Source organism: Leucopleurus acutus (assembly GCF_964270905.1).
Source record: "Leucopleurus acutus genome assembly, chromosome: 16".
In the NCBI taxonomy this organism is placed as follows: Eukaryota; Metazoa; Chordata; class Mammalia; order Artiodactyla; family Delphinidae; genus Leucopleurus; species Leucopleurus acutus.
The window spans coordinates 86,621,287-86,641,167 of NC_139158.1; positions in this window are offsets into that span (position 1 = coordinate 86,621,287).

Consider the following 19,881-nt stretch of genomic DNA (forward strand, 5'->3'; position numbering starts at 1 on the left):
AAACCCAGGGCGGTGTGTCCAGCTGCTGGTCCCGGGTGTCCAGCAGGCATCTCTGAGCAGCTGAATTCAGAGACTTTGGTCCAGATCTGCTCTCCCCACCTCCACATCTCATGGTTGATTCTCTCCCTTACCCGTCACATCTGCTCTAAGAGCTAGTCCTGGGCTCTACCTCCAATACATCTCTTGAATCTGCTGCCTTCTCGTCACCCCTCCTGTCCCCCTCACCTCTTGCCTGACTCCTTGTGCTCCTTCTGGTCCCCTGCACCCACTATGGAGTCTGACTCCATACCGTGACATCCCCCAAGAACACACTTAGAATCATGTCCCAAAGCAGTGAAAACATCGCAATGGCTCACCATCATTCTCCAGATAAAGTCCAAGCTCTTTATCATGTGCTAGGAGGAGCGCTGACATAGGAGGACCTCCATACATCACTGTCATCACCATCACCACCACCATCACCATCATCACCACCATCACCATCATCACCACTACCATCACCATCACCATCATCATCACCATCACCATCAGAACCATCACCACCATCACCACCATCACCATCATCACCATCATAACCATCACCACCATCACCATCATCACCACCACCACCATCACCATCACCATCATCACCATCATCACCACCATCACCATCACCATCACCATCATCACCACCACCGTCACCACCACCATCATCACCACCACTACCATCACCATCACCATCATCATCACCATCACCATCATCACCATCACCACCATCACCATCACCATCATCACCATCACCGTCACCATCATCACCATCACCATCATCACCACCATCACCACCATCACCATCATCACCACCATCACCATCATCACCACCACCATCATCACCACCACCATCATCATCATCACCATCACCATCATCACCATCATCATCACCATCATCACCACCACCATCACCATCATCACCACCACCATCACCATCATCACCATCATCATCACCATCATCACCATCACCATCATCACCACCATCACCACCACCATCACCATCATCATCATCACCATCACCATCATCACCATCATCATCACCATCATCACCACCATCATCACCATCATAACCACCATCATCATCACCATCACCACCATCACCATCATCACCATCACCATCATCACCACCATCATCACCACCATCATCACCATCACCATCACCATCACCATCATCACCACCATTGTCATCACCATAGTTTGCCTACAAAGCAAGGGAGAATCTCCCTACAAGTGGAACCCAGGAGGCAAGGACACCCCCAGACAGTGCTTCTGTCACTGTTTTCGAGGCCCGGAAAGAAGGAAATTAACACCCCCAGGCCATGTAGAGACATAATTAATGAAGGTGATGAGGAAAATATTTATTAAATGCTCAGGGTTTTTCCACTTCCCTGACCTGAGCCAACCGGCTATGAGTCACTTGTCACTCGCGGTTGAGTTAAGCAGGCTGGGCAGCCCCCACCTCGCTCAGCCAAGCGTGGAGCCTGCCATCTGGAGCCCCACCCAGCACAACTGCCCCCCACGGGCTCCTGAAGCCTGAATTCTATTCCATTGTGCGGACAGGCACGTTTTGTTTATCCTTCACCCATCGACAGGCACTTAGTTCGCTTCCAGCTCTTGGCAGTTGTTAATAATGCTGCTTTGAACATGGGTGTGCAAACATCTTTTCAAGTCCCTGCTTTCAGTTCTCTCAGGGATAATATACCCACAGGTAGAATTGCAGGATCACACCGTAATTCTGTTTTTAGGGTGGGTTTTTTTTCAGAATTGCCAGACTGTTTTCCACAGCGGCTGCAGCATTTTACATTCCCATCAGCAATGCATGCAGGCGGACTTTTTGAAAAGCCCCCAGCGGGTAGAGGATGGGGTGGGTGTGCTCTTGAGAAATGCTGACATAAATTCCCTGGAAATTGAGGTCCTAGCTACCCCTGGCCTCCCCCAGTGGCCCCAGCCCACGCAGGAGCCGGGCTCCCGTGTCACTTGCAAACACGGAAAGGATGAGAGCAGGAAACAAAGACTGAATCAGAGCAGCTACAACTCTGAGGAGGTGCAAGGCTGGTGCGGGCGGCAGAGGGGGCTTCCAGGGAAAGAGAATGGCTTGGCCAGGGAGGGGTGGGTCCTCCTCAGGGCTGGGTCCTCAGTGGGGCCAGGCACCCCCAGCCCAGTGCATGGGGAGCAGCCTGGAGAAGGGACCTTCCCCATGAATGGCTGAGCCCAGGAGGGTGTCCAGCCCGGGCCCAGCACACCTGGGGGCAGGCAGCCAGCCTTTCTGGTCTCTGACTCTGAAAGCTGCAGCTCCCAGCCCATCAGCTTGATCTCCTCCCCAAAACCATTCTCTGGGTTACTTGGTCTGGGCTGCCAGGCTGCCAGGGCAGCCCCCTCTCCTGGGAGTTGCACCGCCACCCACCCAAAAACAGTAAGGGTCCCCCACAGGGGGCAGAGTGGGCTGGGGGCACCTTCTCTGCAGGTTCCAGGCCTGGGATTCTGGAAGGGGATTTAAAGGGGCACAAGTGGAGCCTGGATCGCAGCCGGAGAGACGGCAGAACGCGTACTGGCTGTAGGAGATGCAGAGGCCGGAACAGGAACAAGGTAGGGGTGGGAAAGGGGGAAGCAAAGGGGCAAGGTCACACCTGGGGCAGAGCCTAGTGATGTGCTGGACGGTGACACCGCTGGGCGAGGGAGGGAGGAGGGAGGAGGGAGGAGGGGGAGAGGAGCTGCAGGTTTGAGGACCAAGGGCTCGAAGGTGGGAGCCCAGCCCCCTCCCTCGGTGGGTGGTGTGTGGACTGGGGACCATGCTGGGAGATGCCCAGTGCCCACCGCTGGACCGGCTCGGGACAGGAGTGAGTGGGAGGTGCTGAGTGGTAACTGCTGGGTGAGGAGGCCACCCAGGAAGCCGGTGCTGCAGTGGGGAAATAGCTCTGGCCTCAAGAATGTGCTGTCCTGGGCCTGGCTCGCCACCAAGGTCCCTTCCCTCGCTGCTTCCTGTGTGCTGGGCTGGGGGTGCCTGGAGCCCACTGAGGAACCAGCCCTGCACCCCCAGTGGACCAGGTTAGGGGTGTCTAGGAAGTCAGCACCCCCGCCCACACCCCCCAGGGTGGACAGTGAGTGCCCTCCCCACCTTTTGCTAAGACAGGTGCCAGGCCTCAGGGGTGCAGCTCCCGGGTACCTCGCTCTGAGGCATCAGCGCAGCACGGATGTCCTCCAGTAGCAAGGACCTTGCTCTCCCATCACGCACCCTCTGCTCCCCTGCCGACGGGCACTGGGCTGTCTGCACGAGCTTGGTGGGGTTACGTGCAGTCTGTGTTTTAGCAGCTCTGCCAGGTCATTCCCCCCAAAGTGGAGGCAGGTAACCACAGCCACCAGTCCTCTCTGGAGTCACCTGTGCCAGCTCCTCAGGGACCTCAGAGACGTTCCCGAGACGAGGAACAAAGAAAAACACAGAGCACAAGTGGCCCCCACGGCGGCCAAGCAGGGAAAAGGGCCCCAGCCCCGTGTCCACGCCAGGGCATGGCCATCAGCATGAGGACGGGTCCACACTGGTGACAGGGATGGAGCAGTGGGTAAATGTGGACACAGTGTTAGGAGAGGGTATCTCTCAAGCTGTGTGATGCGAAAGTGGCCGTCACCAGCCAGGACTGGAGAGAACGTGGACACAGGAACGCAGCCGCTGTGCACGTGTGGAACCAGGAGCGAACGGTTCTCCTTTAAAAATATCCATTAACGTTGTTATAATGTCGATCTTGCAATAAATAAGATGCCTGGGACAAACAGGAGGCAGAGAACGAGACAAACAGAGGGATAGAGACAGAGAGACACGCAGAGAGCCAAGGGGAGAATAAAGCCTGGCGGGGGCGGATCAGCAGGGCCGGGGAGGGAGCAAATGGAAGTGGCCTGATGAAGTCTGTGGGACGTCCTGGCCCAGGGCTCTGGGGTCTCTGGGGAGCCCTGGCAGTTGGACACTGGGGAGGGCAGGGCTGGGACAATGCGTGGGGTGCAGACAGCGGGCAGAAGAGAGGCTGGTCGATATTCTTGGTGAAATGCAGGGGCCTGTCTGCACTGGTGGCCAGCACAGTCCCTGAGCTGGAATCCTGGATGCAAGCACTGCACAAAGGCACACAGGTCTGGCCAGGGGACCCATGCGGACAGCGGCAAGCAGAGGTGATGGGCCAGGCGCAGAACGGGGAACAGGAGGAGCGAGCGAATCCTGGGGGTGGGCAGCGGGGACTCGGGCTCTCTCTTGCGCAGATTCACTGAGCCGTTTGGGGTCCGAGGAGGGGGTCCTGGGCCATGACCGCATCTGGGGACCACTGGAGAGACCCATGTGGACACCTCGCAGGACCACAGGCCTCCACAGGGAGAAGTGGGAGGACGCCTGGTGGGAACACGGGTTTGGGGCACATGGACAGAGGAAAGAAGCTGGCCTGAGCCATGGCAGCGCCCGCTCTGAGGCCAAGGGCACAGAGAGGCAGTGACAAAGGACGCCAGGCTGGTGAGGCCTTGGAGGGCGGGGGGATGAGTTCCCAGGCGGTGCCGCTGGAAGGGGGCTTCCAGGGGAAAGCACGGGAGTGGTTTGGGGGTGGCAGATGACGGGCGGGGCCTGTCGGGGGCTTCGGGGCTGGATGGAGCCCAGGGCAGCAGGCGCAGCATGGGGGTGGGGTCTGCACAGGAGGAGGACGTGGGGACCCGGCCACGGTCACCAAGGTGCCCAGGTTCAGAGGTGACCTCAGGGGGGCTGCTGGCCCAGCCAGGGGCGTCTGGAAAGGTCTGTGGGAAGCATTTCCCACAGAAATGAGAGGTGTGGCTGCAGAGGACATCCGACAGGCCTGGCCCCAGGCCAGGGGAGGGAGGAGCCACGGGGCGGGAAGACGGGCGAGTCGTGGGGGTGCCTGTGCACGCCGCGCAGAGCCCCAGAGGCGCCTCGCGGGGCCTGCACACACGGGCACCCTCGGGCCCCGCAGAGCCACCAGCCACCCCACTTCCTGTGGTGATCAAGGCATCTGGGACCCGGAAATTGAGCCGGCTCTTCAAATCCCCTCTGGGTCTGCGTGTTCCTGGGGTTTAATAGAACATTCAGGCCTCTCGGTGAGCCAGAAAATTGCGTTTCTCCCCTGGAATGAGAAAGTGAGAGTTCTCCCAAGTGGGAAAGGGCCCAGCTCCTCTGCAGGGCGCTGGCCACGGGCCACACAATCGTGGAGAGTTTTGGAAAGATTTCCTCACCACTAAGTGGGTTTAGATGTCGTTCACCCTCCCTGAGAACTCGCTTGAACCCGCCTCGCCCACTGGCTGGCCTGTTCAGGTCAGAGCAAGCTGGTACAAGCTGGATGGGGTCCCGGTGGCCGCCAGGCTTCCCGGGCCCCAAAGACAGCAGACACCTCCCCGGAAGGAATCTCGGGGGCCAGGAGGCACCCCTCTTTTATGCCCCTGGGTGCTCTCTCCTGACATCCCCTGTAGCCCTTCCAGTGGCCTTGGCCAGGCCCCGGGGGCTTGGAGAGGGCCAGTCGGGGACCCACACACCTCAGGCAAAGCCCCAGAGTCTCAGCTGGTCCCCAGGAGGGTCAGCCTGGCCCGAGGAGCTTCTCCCGGCCGCAGGCCTGACCAGCCCCATCTCTCGTCCAGACGCAGCGGCTCTGTCTCCTCGCAAACCTCGGGCCCTCCAGGAGTCAGACCACGCCCGACCGGGGCTGGCAGCGCCCCTGCCTGCGGCCACAGCGCCCGCCTGGCTCTCCCGGCCCCACCTGCAGCCTTGCCGCCCCCGCCGGCCTGGAGCCACACTTGGCCCTCCTTTCCAGCTGCCCCAGAGCCATGTCAACACCAGTATCAAGGCCACAACACATGCACTTGTCAGGACCTGGATGGCAGCGCCCCCAGAGGTGGCATCTCCCTCCCAGCAAACTCCCAGACCCCCACCCCACCCTGGGAACTGCCCCAGGGCAGCAGCAGCTGCAGCCTTGTCGTTGCAGCCCCTGGAGCTCGGCTTCTCAGATGGGAATTTGTCTCTTATTTTCCAGGGGAGGGGCTCTCAGGCCTGGGCGCCTGTCAGCAGGTTGGAGCAGGGCCGACCAGGATATCTGGCCGTGGCTGCCCCTCTGGAGGTCAAAAAGGTCCTGGGTTGGGGAGGAAGGTGGGTCAAGGGGTCAGGCCACTCCGCCCTGGCTCGGCCAGTCCTGGTGACTCAATGAGTGTGGTCGGCAGGAAGGAGCCAGCCCAGGTCACAGTTCTGGGACTCTGATAAAGCCATCCTGAGCAGAGGATGGGGCCCTCTTTACAGAACTACAGAGCCCAGCAATACATTGGCTTCCAGGGGTGAAGAAGAGGGAAGAGAGGACAAGTGGTTCTGGAGGACTTTCTGGAGGAGGCGGGGTAGAGATTTGCATAGTCAACAAAGAAGGAAGCTTTCAAGAACACTGTAAGTGCCAAGGCACGGGGGTGGGGGACGACCTGCAGGGTACCTTGGCGAGAGGAAGGTCCTGGCTGGAGTGGACATGGCAGGCGGATCACTGGGAGGCCGAGGGTTAGGGTGAGGGTTAGGTGGGTGGTGGGACAGGCCAGGCAGGGAGCCAGGAGCCAGGCAGGGGGGTGTGAGCTCCAGCACCAGGCCAGTGGGGGACACGGGACAAGGCCACTGAACGAGGGAAGGACGGGGCAGGAGGGGCACAGGGGAGTCCAGAGGCTGAGAGCAGGACGGTCCACCCCGGCTCCACTGGAGAAGCAGAAGCCCCTGCCTCTCGGCGGCCTGGGTCTATCCCTCCCTTCCACAGTCTGACGCTCTTTTCTGCTGGTTGTCCTGAGTAGCAGGGCATTTGCTCCTGGGGAGGTAGCAGCTTGTGGGTGAAGAGACCAAGGGCAGGGTCTCAGTAGCACGGTTTGCTGAGATTCCCGCCCAAATAAAACACGAAGAAAGGCCCGAGCAGCGCGGCAAATAGTTGTTGGTAATTTGAAGGTCTGCGTTTATTGTCTTTAACACAAAAACACCCTCGATGCAATACAATCGTCCTAGTCACAAGGCAATTATAGGATTGATGAATAACGTTGTGCATTACAGGTGGGAGGCTTGGCGGGCATCTCTCTGCCACGATGGGCCCCGCGATGCATACATAGCTGTGTTTGAAGCTACTGTAGTGACTCACCTAAAGTGGGGTCCTTCCGGAATGTGAAGTCTCCACCAGGTGGACCTTCTGAGCCCACCTCCACCCTCATACTGGCAGGGCGGGCACTGGGCAGGCCTGGGCAGTTCCCATGCCCTCCGCCTGGCAAAGACACTTGCTTCCTTATGGAAGCGGATGCAGAAGGACCGCACAAGTGAGTCCACAATGAAATTCAAATGATTTTTATAGGGAAATGCTGGGCAGCCGAGGCCCTGGGTCTGGACAGTGTTGGGCTCTGCGGGCACCGGGGGGCCTGGCATGTCCCTTCCCACAGTTTCGGCAACGCCTGTGCCGTGGAGCCCCCGGCACGGAGGGGGGCTTCTCCTCACTCTGCTGTCTGCCTTTCCTGGAACTTAGGGTGCCCCGGGGTGTCCTCAGATGGCGTCCTTAGGGCTCAGGGCTCTAAGGGAGGGCGGGGAAGTCCAGATTCCATCTTTTTCTACTCAAAACCTAGTCTCTAACTCCAAGCTCTCTGAGCAATTTCCAGTGGCTTCTAGAGAGAACCTGACACCGCCGGCATCTGCCTGTCCAGACGCCTGAGTTATCACCGGTGGAATAATCCGACCCAAGTAAGTGCTTGTGAACGAGGGTCTCTGTTCTCCTGGCCCAGCGCTCCCATCACCGCCGCCAGAAGGGCAGCCTTTGGACGGTAAACGCGTGTTACTCCGTGTGGCTTATCTGTGAATCTGTAACCCCAGGGAGAGCCTCCCGCGTCCACCAGCGTTTTGGGAGAATGCCCGGGACCTGTGCAGGGGAATCCGATTCCCCAGCAGCTGCCTTCAAAGGCCGCAGATACTCTAAAAAAGACAAAGATGGAATTGAAACTCCGAGTCACCTTGCTGGGGAGACACAAAGAGTGAGGAGCAGGGGGGAGGTTTGTGGCCCCGAGTCGGCCCTTCACAATTTGCCTGGACCAGCCAGCAGGTGCTTGCACCGAGCTGGACGGTGTCCCGGCCCCCGAGGCCGACATCTCAGTTCACATCAGAGGTTAGCAAAGCAGTGCTGTTGGAGCACAGAGATCCTGCCACGACGGTGGCAGCTTGAGTGGAGGGCCTGCGCACCCCCAACACGGCACTGAGCGCTGTGAGAGGTGCGGGAAACTGATAAAGTGACCCAGGGAAAGGTCAGCAGGCAGCCGTGCAGAGTCCAGAGCCGTCTGCTCTGCTCCAAAGGGGCTCTCCCCGCCTAGGGTGGAATTACAACTTTGAGGACAGAAAACGGTTTGACCATACATAGACTCTTGCTACCAAAGACCCTCCCAGCGGCCCATGCCCTCCTCTCACCTGACAAGCTTAATCCCCCATGAAGCTCTGCCTTCCAGGAAGTTTGGACGTCTCTGGGCTGAGTCTCTTCCTGGGACCACTCTGACCTCATGATTCTCTTCTTCGGTAAGCCAGCTGTCAGCCCACACCTGGACCGCACTGAATACTCATCCTCACCTGGCCGTAGCGTCTGACAGATCCCAACAGCTCACACAGCCGCTGTCTGTAACCAAGCCTGACCTCCTTAACCTTCAGCAAAATCCTCTTTCTCATGCGAAGCAGTGAAATCAGCCTACTTTGTTGCGACAAGTTTGCATCATTTCTGAGGTGTGGTGTCAGTTGTCATTAGGTGGAAATGGACATCTTGGGAAGTCAAAAAAGGAAGAACATCGGCAGTTTCAAATGATTCAACTGACACATATGCAAAATTCACCAAAATAGCAGTGAACATAGGATTTTAAGTGTTCTTCAAATACAGCACGCTCGCTAAGCTATGGTGTTTTCAGATACCATGTCTGATGGTCCCTTTTCCAGGCCAGACACCAGACTGGGGTGTCAAGTCTCGTGTGGCAGCGGGGGAGCTTCCTGTCTCCAACGACATGGAGAAAGTTTCTGTCTCTCTCTCTCTTCACTTCTCTCCTGATCTCAGGAGGAGACACACTTTCCCCAAAGTGAGATGTCCATAGAGCCAGCTGAAGTCCATGGAGAGAGGGGGTGTGTCCGCACCAGCTCCTGCATTTCAGTTCTTGGGCGGAGGGGCTCCAAACACTGTGCCGGAGGACCGTGATTGACCATAAAAGTGTGAAGCGCCTATTCTGAGCCCCTAGAGCTGCCGGGACAGGCAGCAGAGGGGAGCCAGAGGGACCTGGGTTCGTGCTTTCTTTCCCTTTTAATGACTTCCTCTGCAGACAGAGCCCCACCGGGATAGAACTCAGCGAGTTCGGAATGTTCCAGGACACTTTATCAGGCTACCCTTGTTCTCAAAGGCTGCTGTGCTCTGCGGGTGACCTCTAGGGCCTCCTCCCACGCCTCCTAGCTCCTGCAAGGCGAGGGTAGAGTCTCCTGAGCCCACAGTGCTGGTGGCCGGGGGGGTCTGAGCTAGATCTTGGACCCCTTGACATCCGGGGCTGCACAGCACGTGGTCCCAGGGCGCACAGGTGTTCCCGGGGCCCCTCAAGGTGCCTGAGCTCAGGGTTCGCCTTGAGCACCAGAGATCTGCATTTTGCATTAACACACCTGAAATGTGTGTCCCCGATTTACCTTTCAAATTGTGCCCGTAGCCGAGTCCTGTGGGAGAATCCCTGGTGCAGACACGGTCCAGCAAGACAGGGCTCCTCGGGGGCCTCGGGGCCAGTGTTTCCCCCCAGGGCGGGTGAGGGCCTGTGTGGCCTGTGGGTAATGGACGCAATGGCCCGAGGGAGCTGGCTCCTTCCACCCTCTCGTTCCTCTGTGCCGGTCACATCCAAGAAAACGTCTTGTTAGTGACAGTCCATCTCCAGCACCTGTCTGACACTCGCCAGTGTCCCTTTACAAACAAGGAACGCGCAGGTCTAAGGCTCAGGGGCCCTTCTCAGGCAGCAGTACTTGGCTAACGTCAAATACCACTTTCTCTTGTACCCATTTTTTATGGTAACCTCTCTATGGTAATGACACAGATTTACCTTTTTAAAACTAAACTCACTCTTTTAATAAAATACATAAATTGTTCAGAGGAAGAAAAAGTGTAAATAATGGTTTCAAGGAATAAAATCCAAAATGAAGTTTGGAAACCCCAAGTCTGATCCTGCTTCTGCCATTGGAAATGCTTTCACGGCATCACCGTCAGAAGGTGGGCTAGTTCTGCTCACACACCTCCCGTGACGGGGAGCTCACTACCTACAAAAAGCATCTCCATTCGGCTCTCCTGGGAAACGCTGCTCCCAGCAGTTTCCACACTGAGCCCAGGTCTGCAGGGCAGCTCAGTTCCCTGTCCTCATGGGGAAAGCTTCGTGGAGCGGGCACCCGTCCACTCCCAGCAGCCTCCTCTGCCAGGCAGAACGGCCGACTCCCCAGCAGTCCCTCATCCTCTTGGAGGGAACTTCTCCATCCAGGAACAACAGTTGCTGGTTTTTTGCTCTTAAAGGGCAGTGCCAGGAGCGGAGACCAGTCTTCTAGGAGTAACTGGACATCGCCCCAGCTTCCAGGAGCGGAGGCATGGAGGCGGCCGGGAGCCCTGCAGACATCACTAGGGACTCCCAGCACCAGATGTGAGTGGGCAAACGCCCAGCACTGAAGGAAGAGCATTTCACAATTAACTGTGAACGGGACATTCTCCCATAAGCCCCAGCACCTCCTTCTCTAGTTCTGACTCCCCACCCCCGCACAGGAAGAGGCCAGCCTCTTGCATCTCCTTTGCGGTTCCATGGGCTTTACCAGGCTAAGGTCGCACTGGTCATTGCTCCCTTACCCAACTTATCTCAGGATTCAAATACACACACACACACACACACACACACACACACACACACACACACACACACACATGGTTGACCTTTGTAGGCTTCTTTTTAAAATAAATTGATTTTAAGGAAAATAAAAAGGAAACATTGTGGAGTGTGACTGTGATCGGCTATTAATATGTCACTTCCTGGCAACTCTTAGGAGCCCTTACATGGGCCAACCTCTGGCCCTGTTTTATTCCACTCAGTGTTTTCAACAGCCCTTTAAGGAAGCCCCATCATCACTCCTCTTTCACCGATGAAGAAACTGAGGCTCAGAGGAATTAAGCACTGTGTTCAAGGTCACACAGCAGGAATAGTGGGAGGATTCAAACAGGCCCCCCTGTTGAGGGCAGTGTGTCTGGTGCCTCCCCTTCTCCTGACATCAGCGCTGACGTCAAAGGAGGATCGTTTTACTGAAAAGGCAACAGAGGGAAAACAGTGGATTGATTCCCCAGGGGAAGGTGCTGGCCTCACCATGCGCCCAGGGCACGTCCCCAAAGCCGCATTCCCAACTCCCACGGGCGCCGGGGGCCCACCACAGGGGCTGCTCCCAGGTGGGCGTCCCAGCCCGGACCTGGGTCTAGACCACTCCTGCGCCTCTGCCCCGGCCCCCACCTGGCCACAGGTGGCCTTGCCGAAGGGGTAGTGCGGGAAACTCCCTCCCTCCCACGTCCTCTCCCAAAGGTCTCGGCCCTACACGCCCTGCTTCAATTCCGAGTCAGTTCGAAACCGAGTAGTCGCGCGGCCTGGGGAACACACTTCACCGCTCGGCTCTCGGTTTCCCAGCCTGTAGCTCGGAGATCGGGGTCTCTTGGGGTTGGGAGGGATTAGTCAGCGAAGGCGCGCGCCGGCGCCCGTGCGGCGGCGACCTGGGGGATGGAGGGGCGTCCCAGCCCCCGCCCCTCCTCCATTCGCCCCGTCGGGTCTCGCGCCCCCTCCTCCCTGCTCCAGCCCCGGGCCCCGCCCCTCGCCAGCTCCCTCCCCAGCCGCGCACTCGGGCCTCTGTCACCTCTCAGTGGGCGGGCCCGGGGGGGGCGCGGCCCCAGACCGCTCGGCACAGCCATTGGCCGGAGTAGGTGAGGCCGGGCAGCCTCCTCCCCGCGGCGGGGCGGGCCCGGGAGGGGATGAATGAAGCTGGAGTGGGCGCTGAGCGGCAGCCAGAGCTTGGTTCGCAGCGCGGCGGCTGGGTCCTCTGGACGGTGAGTGCTCGGGGCAGCGTGGGCCGCGGAGGGTCAGGCCACCTTCGTGGGCGCGCCGCCCAGGTGCGCCGGGCCCAGACCTGCTGATGTCAGGAGCGCGGCAGGTGCCCTCATACGTTGGGCGGGGACCAGGGGATCGGGGAGGCCGCGCGGGGCGGGACTCGGGGCGCCGGCAATGCGCCCCAAGCCCCTCCGCGGCCGGGAAGGCGGGACCGAGCGCGGACCAGCACCCCACATCCCGCCTGCCTCCAGGGAATCGGCTGCACAATGCGCCCCTACTAGCTGCCCGCTCCCCAGGCGGGGAGCTTCCGAGGAGGCGGGCCGAGGGGGAGGGGATGGATGGTGGTTGGGGTCAGGCGGGGATGGGGGGAGCGGCCAGGGCTAGCGGCCGGGGCAGGTGGCCGGGCGCGCACGCGGGCGCAGGCCACGAGAGTCGCACCAGGGACAGATGAGCCTCCCGGAGCTGCAGGCTTGCGGCGGGGCCCACACCTGCGGCGGATGCCGCTGCCGCTGAGTCAAGGAGGAAATCGTCTCGAACTGAAGTTTCTCGCGGGCGGCAGGGCTTTGTTCGCGCCAGCCGCGCTCCAGGCACCTCGGGGAGGGGAGCGCGGGCGGAGCCGGCCCCGCGGGCCGAGCTACTGGGTGGGCGCGAGGGACTGGTCCCAGCCTGGGCGATACGGGCCACGCCCCTGTCCCCGCCCCACTACGCGAGGTCCCCGCGTCCGATAGAGAGCCGGCACTGGAAGACCGGGCGCCCCTGGGCGCAGGCGGAGGCTGAGGGAGGATGGAAACGAGGGGCCCACCCTCTGCACCCAGTGGGCACGCTTGGCTCTGGACGGGAAAACCTAGGCAGATGCTGAGATTTCTAGCCCGGAGGAGCAAGCCTGGGCGGTGTGGAAACCTGTGGGGAGGAGCCCATCAGGCAGTGGGGTCCGGGCCCCATCCCCCATGTGGGTGCCTGGAGGCTCCTGCTGCCAAGGTCAGACTCGGTGATGGGCCTGTTTCTGTCTGGAGCCGCCAGGAGCTGCAGTAGTTTTCCACAGTGAAGGAACCAGCTTCCTAGTGGCCGCTTTTCGCGGTGCTTTGGGGAACTTGGGTTTCCTCTGTCTAATCAGAAACCGGCTCCAGGGGGCTGGCGGGGCGGTGAGCCGTGAGCATGGCGGTGCCGTGAGGTTTCCTCTGTGCAGCCTGGGGCAGATGGACGTCAGAGGAGAGAAAGCACTTGGTTTTAGCTGGGTTGGGGGGTGACTCTAACACCGGCAGTAATCATAATGACCACAGGCGCTTTATTGGTCGCTTAGAACGCGCAGGCCCTGTGTTGCGTGCTTTGAGCGTCGTTTCATGGGATCCTTACCACCACCCACGAGGGAGCTACTATCGCTCCCATTCCACAGATGAGGAAACCGAGGCACTTGTCCAAAGTCACACAGGCAGAACGTGGTGGAGAGGTCTGAACCACATTTGTGTGATTCCAGACATTTTACAGCTCTGTTCCTGGGGGAGAAGGAGGCCCAGGAGGGCCAGGCCTGACACAGAGCAGGGTGTCTTTTGCTGCCACCGAAAGATGGGCGGCACCTAAGGGGACAAGAGCATTTGGCCAGGACAGTCCAGGCCTGTGGGATGCAGGCAGGATGCCTCTGGGCCTCCACAGCCCAGCTTTCCCACGTGCTGCTGGAGGGAGGGAAGGGAGAGCCCTCTTGGTCGGACCCGCACACCCCTGACTGCCCTGAATCAGCAGGACCCGTCCTGCCGGGCAGGGCTGGCAGATATCGTCTGGAAATTCTTCACGGGGCTACTTCCGTCCCGGGTGGCTATGACCTAATCCATGGTTCCTCGGGTGTAGTCCCTGCAGCAGGTGCTGGGCAGATCCCAGCCACGCCCTTCCCCGCCGCTGTGGTGAGGTGGCTGGGAGCCTGGAGGTCAGGATGAGGGCCGTGTGAACGAGGCAGGGTGAGGGCCATGTGAACGAGGTCTTGGGCTGGTATCCGGTCCCGTCTGAGTGCCCAATTCCGAGCAACTCGACTTGGAGAGCCAGCAGGTAGTGACTGACGCCAGCATCTCAGCTCTCACAGGTGGAGCTACGGCGAGCCACCCAAGTGGGGGCCCCTGACCTCCTACCGTACAGCTGTTGGGGGGGTGGCTTGTGAGGCTGTGCGGAGCGGGGGGAGGCAAAGTGGGGGAGGGGCCAGGAGTTCCTCGGCACAGACGCCTCTGGGCTCAGCTGATGGGCCAGGCCAGCTTGGGAGTCCGAAGAAACCTGTGGTTTCCTTCTAAGATAGCCGTACACACACACAAGTACGCTCACACGTGTGCACACGCGTACACACCCTCACTCACCCAGCTGAAGCCCCGGGTGCAGAGCTGCTGGCCTGAGGCCCCAGGATACACGTTACCCCCCTGCCAATCAGCCTGCCTAATCCCGCAGGCTCTGACTCTCCCCAGGGGCAGGGGAGGGAGGCCTCCGGCAGTGGGGCATACTCCCACGGTCCCTCCACCTGCTGCCGACCTGCTGCCGCCTGGCCGGGGACAGCCCGGGAGGGTGGGACAAGATTCCCCCTTGAGAGGGGGCTCCCTGGGGAGAGCTGCGTGCCTCCTGCGAGGAGGACAGTCCCTTCTCTGTACAAGGAGGGGCTCTCCAAGGCCAGGAGAGCTGTCAAAGGCTTCATCAGAGCTGCTCCCGGCCTCAGACGTCTTTCCATGAGAATGCCGGCAGCAGAACAGCAGGGAGGCCTGCCTGAGGGCTGAGCGGGTGCTCCAGGGCCGCCAGCGCCCTGCTGCCCCAGTTTGGGGGTCACATGGCTGGAGCACCCCGGAGACTTTGTCCTAGGGCGGCGGTCCAGCACGGGGCCCGGGGGAGGGTGCCCGGCTCGGGGGGTGGAAGTCACATCCCTAACGTGGGTGCGCCCGTGGTGGGGGATTTCACAGGTGTGCCGTGCGCAGGAGGGGGCTCAGCTGAGCTGGGCCGTGGGACGGGTGTCGATGTGATGGTGGCGGCGTGCTGTCAGGCGCCCTGCCCTGCAGCCCGGCTCCCCGGCCTTTGTCGGCTCCAGGCTGTGTGTGTCTTGCTGCCACCGGCTCTCCACAGCCCGTGCTGTTTGGATTTGCAGCCGGGACAGTTTGCCGCTGGCTCGGGACAGCCTTGGGTGTGGCAGCTGTGAGCTCCTGTTGGCAGGACGGTGTCCCGCGGTCCCCAAACCCGCCACCCGGCACAGGGCTCGCACAAGCAGGTGTTGGCACAGGACTACCTGCTGCATGAGTCAGGGGTCTCCGGAGAAGCCCAGCCAGTAGCAGATAGGTCGCTATAGAAAGAGACTAATTCTAGGAGCTCAGCCCACGTGACTTTGTAAGATACGTGGTCGGCAGGCTGCAGGCCCGGCAGAGGTGATGTCGTGGCTGCCGTCTGAAAGCCGGCAGCCTCAAGACCCAGAGAGAGCAATGATGTTTCCATGTGAGTGAAGGCAGGACAAAGCCGGTCCCAGTTCAAAGGCAGCCCTGCAGGGCAGCTCAGGGCTCAGCCTTTCCGTCCTATTCAGCCCTTCAGCTGATTGGATGAGGCCCACGGGCTCTAAATATACCGATTCAAATGCTAATTGATTCCAGAACCTTCCAGAACCGCCCTCACAGCCGCACCTGGAATGTTTGCGCAACGTCTGGGCGCCCTGGGACCCACCAGACCGACAGGTAGAAGCTATAATCATTCTGCTCTTGGCTCTGAGATCATGGACCGGGCACCAGACTCTGAGGCGTGGGCTCCGCAGAGGGGAGGGAGGAGAGGCCGGGATTTAGATGGCATCGGGGTCTCTCAGGTGAGGATACCTGTGCACTGGACCTGGGATGCTGGCGGCAGCTGGCCCGTCCTTCCTGGGGTGCAGTCTCCACCCAGCTTGGCTGCAGTCACCAGGGCCCCGCTCAACCACCAGCCAAGCCTGAGAATTCAGGTCCCGGAAGAGGCACCACACCTTGCATCAGGCCTCAGCAGCAGGTGGGAAGCAGATACGCTTTTTTGCTAAAACGATTTCCAAGCGGAGAGAAACCGTAGGCCACGTGCACACACTCACAGTGCCCAGAGGGGATCGTAGGCCACGTGCACACTCTCAGTGCCCAGAGGGGGAGTTGGTGGGGAGGCCTGACTTCCACCCCAAGCCCAGCTGTGGTGTCCACTCCTTGGGGGAGCCAGCTGGCATCTAAGTGGTGCTGCCACTGGACTCTGCAGCCCCTGTCACCCTCCCACCAGCTTGACCACAGGGACCTGAGACAGAGGAACAAAAGGCAATGGCCTCGGGACCACCAGCCTGGCCTTAATGGGTGTTGGCCACCTGCAGGGAGTCACCAGCCATGAAGTCACCTTCTCCTGGCTGAGCCCCGCGGGGAGTCAACTCTGGCCCTCTCAGAAGCATGTCCAGGAAAGAAATCACCCCGAGTGGCCTGGGTTGCACCCCCAGGCCCCAGCAGCGTTGTCGTGAGGGTGCTGATGACTGGGAGACCAAGACAGAGCAGCTGGCCGTGCCCACCCACTCCACGTCTGAGTCTGCGTCCTGGACTTGGCCGCGGCGGCTGAGATGCCCTCGTGCCGGAGCTGGCAGCTCCTGCAGGCCCGTTTATGCAGCAGACCTTTGCCATGAGATTCAGTCCTCGAGCTGCACACACAGCAAAGTGTCCTTTAAGTCCGGGGCAGGCGTCAACATGACTGTCCGTGTCCATTTCTGGAGCTGTCTCCTGACACTGTACACGCCCAGCAAGTGTCGCCCGGGCACAGCCGCATGAGATCTGGGTACAAACTCGGGAATCTCCCCCTGAAGACCCGAGAACGTGTGACCGTCCTCGTGGCTGTGAGATTCCAGGTGTCACACAGCCCGGACCCAGGATCCGGCGCTGCCTGCCGACGGAGGGGACATTCCAGACACACTGGCCCCACGTCGCAGGTGTTTCTGTCCGCCTTCCCCCCCACCCCCACCGCACCTCGCACCTCACACCTCAGCGCCTGCGTCATGGGAGGGCCCAGCCTCCTTTCTGATCAAGACGCTGCTGTAAGGGTGAACGCCTTCCGGCTGGAACACAGCAGGTGGAGCAGAATCTGGGCTTAGTGAGAGATTGGGTCGACGCTGTCCTCGCGCTGCCTCGAAGGTGGGCGGGGGCGTGCAGTCTGCACTCAGGCTGCTGTGTCCTGGCCATCACAGCCGCTCTTGATGGACCCAGGGAGGAGAGCCCGGGGCTGCCCACCCGAGCGGCGCCATCTGCTTCTCATCCCGTGTGGGTGGTGACCACGCCGGTCGCCTGGCTGGTGTCTAAGATGGGATTTTCAGTCTGAATCAACAAGCAAGTGATGTGCGGGACTGCAGGTTGACTTTATGTGTTTACGTCAGAGATCAGAGCTCTTAGCTCAGGTAAACTTTACGCTGACGTGGAGCTGTTTGGGCCACACACCAGTGGGACTGGAGTCTTGTTGAGGGTTTTATTTTCAAATAGGAAGGACTCTATTTCTTCATGACCATCCCTAGTTGCGCTAGCTCAGCGATCTGGCCGCCCCCTTAGCCCTGCTGGGGTCCGATCCTTCCCGTCCCGGCCCCTGCATTTCTCCTTGCGGGGGATGGGCGGGATGGTTAAACAAGCCCAGAGCTGGGGGGAGGCGCTTCTGCAGATCCCTCCTAGGAAGGCCCACCCACCAATAACAATTCCCCGGCCCAGCACTGACCATCCATCCCCACAGGCCGCTGGAGCGACCTCTCAGAGCAGCCACTGCCCCTCGGCCCGCTTGGATGCCTTCCCTTTGGGGCCACCCCAGCTGGGAAGGGGTCCAGGGCCCTGCTGGTTATGTGCATGCGTTCACGTGTTTCCATGTGGAAGGTGTGTGCACAGATGGGTGTGTGTGCGTGCACATGGCGGAGGAATGCATCCCCACAGCACGAACACGCGGCCGCCTCTGGGCGAGCTCGAGCTTTTTCCGCGTTTCTGTTTCGGGAGCCCGTCTGAGCCGCGGGGCTGGTGGGAAGCAGCGCTGTGCTGTCTCGGGGCTCACGCCTGTCACCGTCTGCTCTGTTCCACAGCGGCCCAGGTGCCTACAGTGCCTGCTTTGGGAGCAGGTGCGTGGCTTCCTGTCCCTCCTGGAGGCTTGACGGTCCTTCACGCGGCGTGAACTTTGCTCCTTCCGTGGGCACCCTCCTCGTCCGCGTGACCGAGCCTGGCGCACCAGGGTGCACGGAGGAGGTGGTGGCTCTATACATACAGCCCTGGGCGTGGTCGCGGGCCCTGGGGAATGACTCAGGCGGGAGGCCTCGACATCTGGCTGCCGATCGCCTGGCAGTGCCAGTTTCCAGAGCAAAGACTTGGCCCCGTGTGTCAATGCCACACAGTTGGTCGTGGTTCTTTGAGTGAAACGTTGGCGAGGACAGCCAACACGCTCGTGGGCTCTGAAGCCGGACCACGTGGTCTCGTCCTAACTGGCCCTGGATGGCTGTGTGGCCTTGGGGAAACTCCTGACTCCTCTGGGCCCACTTCCCTTTCCTGTACGATGGGCTGTGCGTGGAGCTCAGGCTCCGCCAGGAAGTGGGATGCTGCGTTGTCTTATGGCATTTGTGCCCACAGCCTGGCCCCAGGGAAGGCAGGAGAGGAGGCCGGGGTGAGGCTAAAATTAGCTAAGACGGCGCAGCGGAGGAGAGGCAGAGGTCTGGCAGAAAGACCTGGCGTCCCAGCCTCAACGCACAGGGTGCGAGGGGATCAGGAGAGGCGGAGCTCCCAGACCCCCCCACACGCAAAACTGCCTCCCAGACCCGAGTGTGGTCCCACCACGGCCCACTCCCCTCACCCTGGACCGCTTCCCAGTTTGCAAGGTTAACACAAGATAAAGCCAATCTTTTGTTTAAAAACAGTCCTAACCTGGAGGCCCAGTGGTTAGGACTCTGAGCTTCCCTTGCAGGGGGCACAGGTTCGATCCTTGGTCGGGAACTAAGATCCCTCATGCCACGTGGCTTGGCCAAAAAACAAAAAGAAAACAAAGCAAGCGAACAAACAGAGACCAGCCCACAGAAGCCAGAAACCTGTCGTCGCAAGGGCTGAAGGATCTGCCTGTGGCCAGCATGGCTGAAAAGTCCTCTCTGCCCTCTGCCAGCTGGGCCCCTGCCAGGCGCAGCTCCCCCAGAGGCACCCCATGTCCCCTCCCGCCCCGCCGCCCAGGACTCTCAGTGGTACCGTCCTCTGCACTCACCACTGGGCTCACGTCCTGTTCTGAGTGTCTGTTAGACTCCACCTCCCTCCAGGCCTGTGGTCTCCTGGAAGCCGGGCCTCCTGGGGGGCTGCGTGAGCGTCCTGTAACGAAGGACCACAAACTGGGGGATTAAAAGAACAGAACTCTCTTCCCTGCCCAGTTCTGGAGGCCAAGAGTCTGAAGTCAGGGTGGGGGCAGGGCTGCCCTCCCTCTGGAGGCTCCGGGGGAGGGTCCTTCCCACCTCTTCCATCTTCCCCCAGGCGTCCTTGGCTTGTGGCCTCATCACTGTAGTTTCTGCTTCCGCCATCACGTGGCTTCTCTAATAAGGACTCTGTCGCTGGATTTGGGGCCCTCCCCAAGCCAGGAGGACCTCATCTCAAATCACCGATCACATGTGCAAAGACACTTTTTCCAAATAAGGTCATGCTCAAGGTCAGGAGGATGTATCTTTTCGGGCCGGGGGTGGGGACCACCGTTCTGCCCCTCCACGTCCCCGGCTCGGGGCCCAGCAGAGTGGTGCTCTGTGACTAGCTGCCTGAAGGACTCGGTCCACCAAGCCTAATCTGAGAC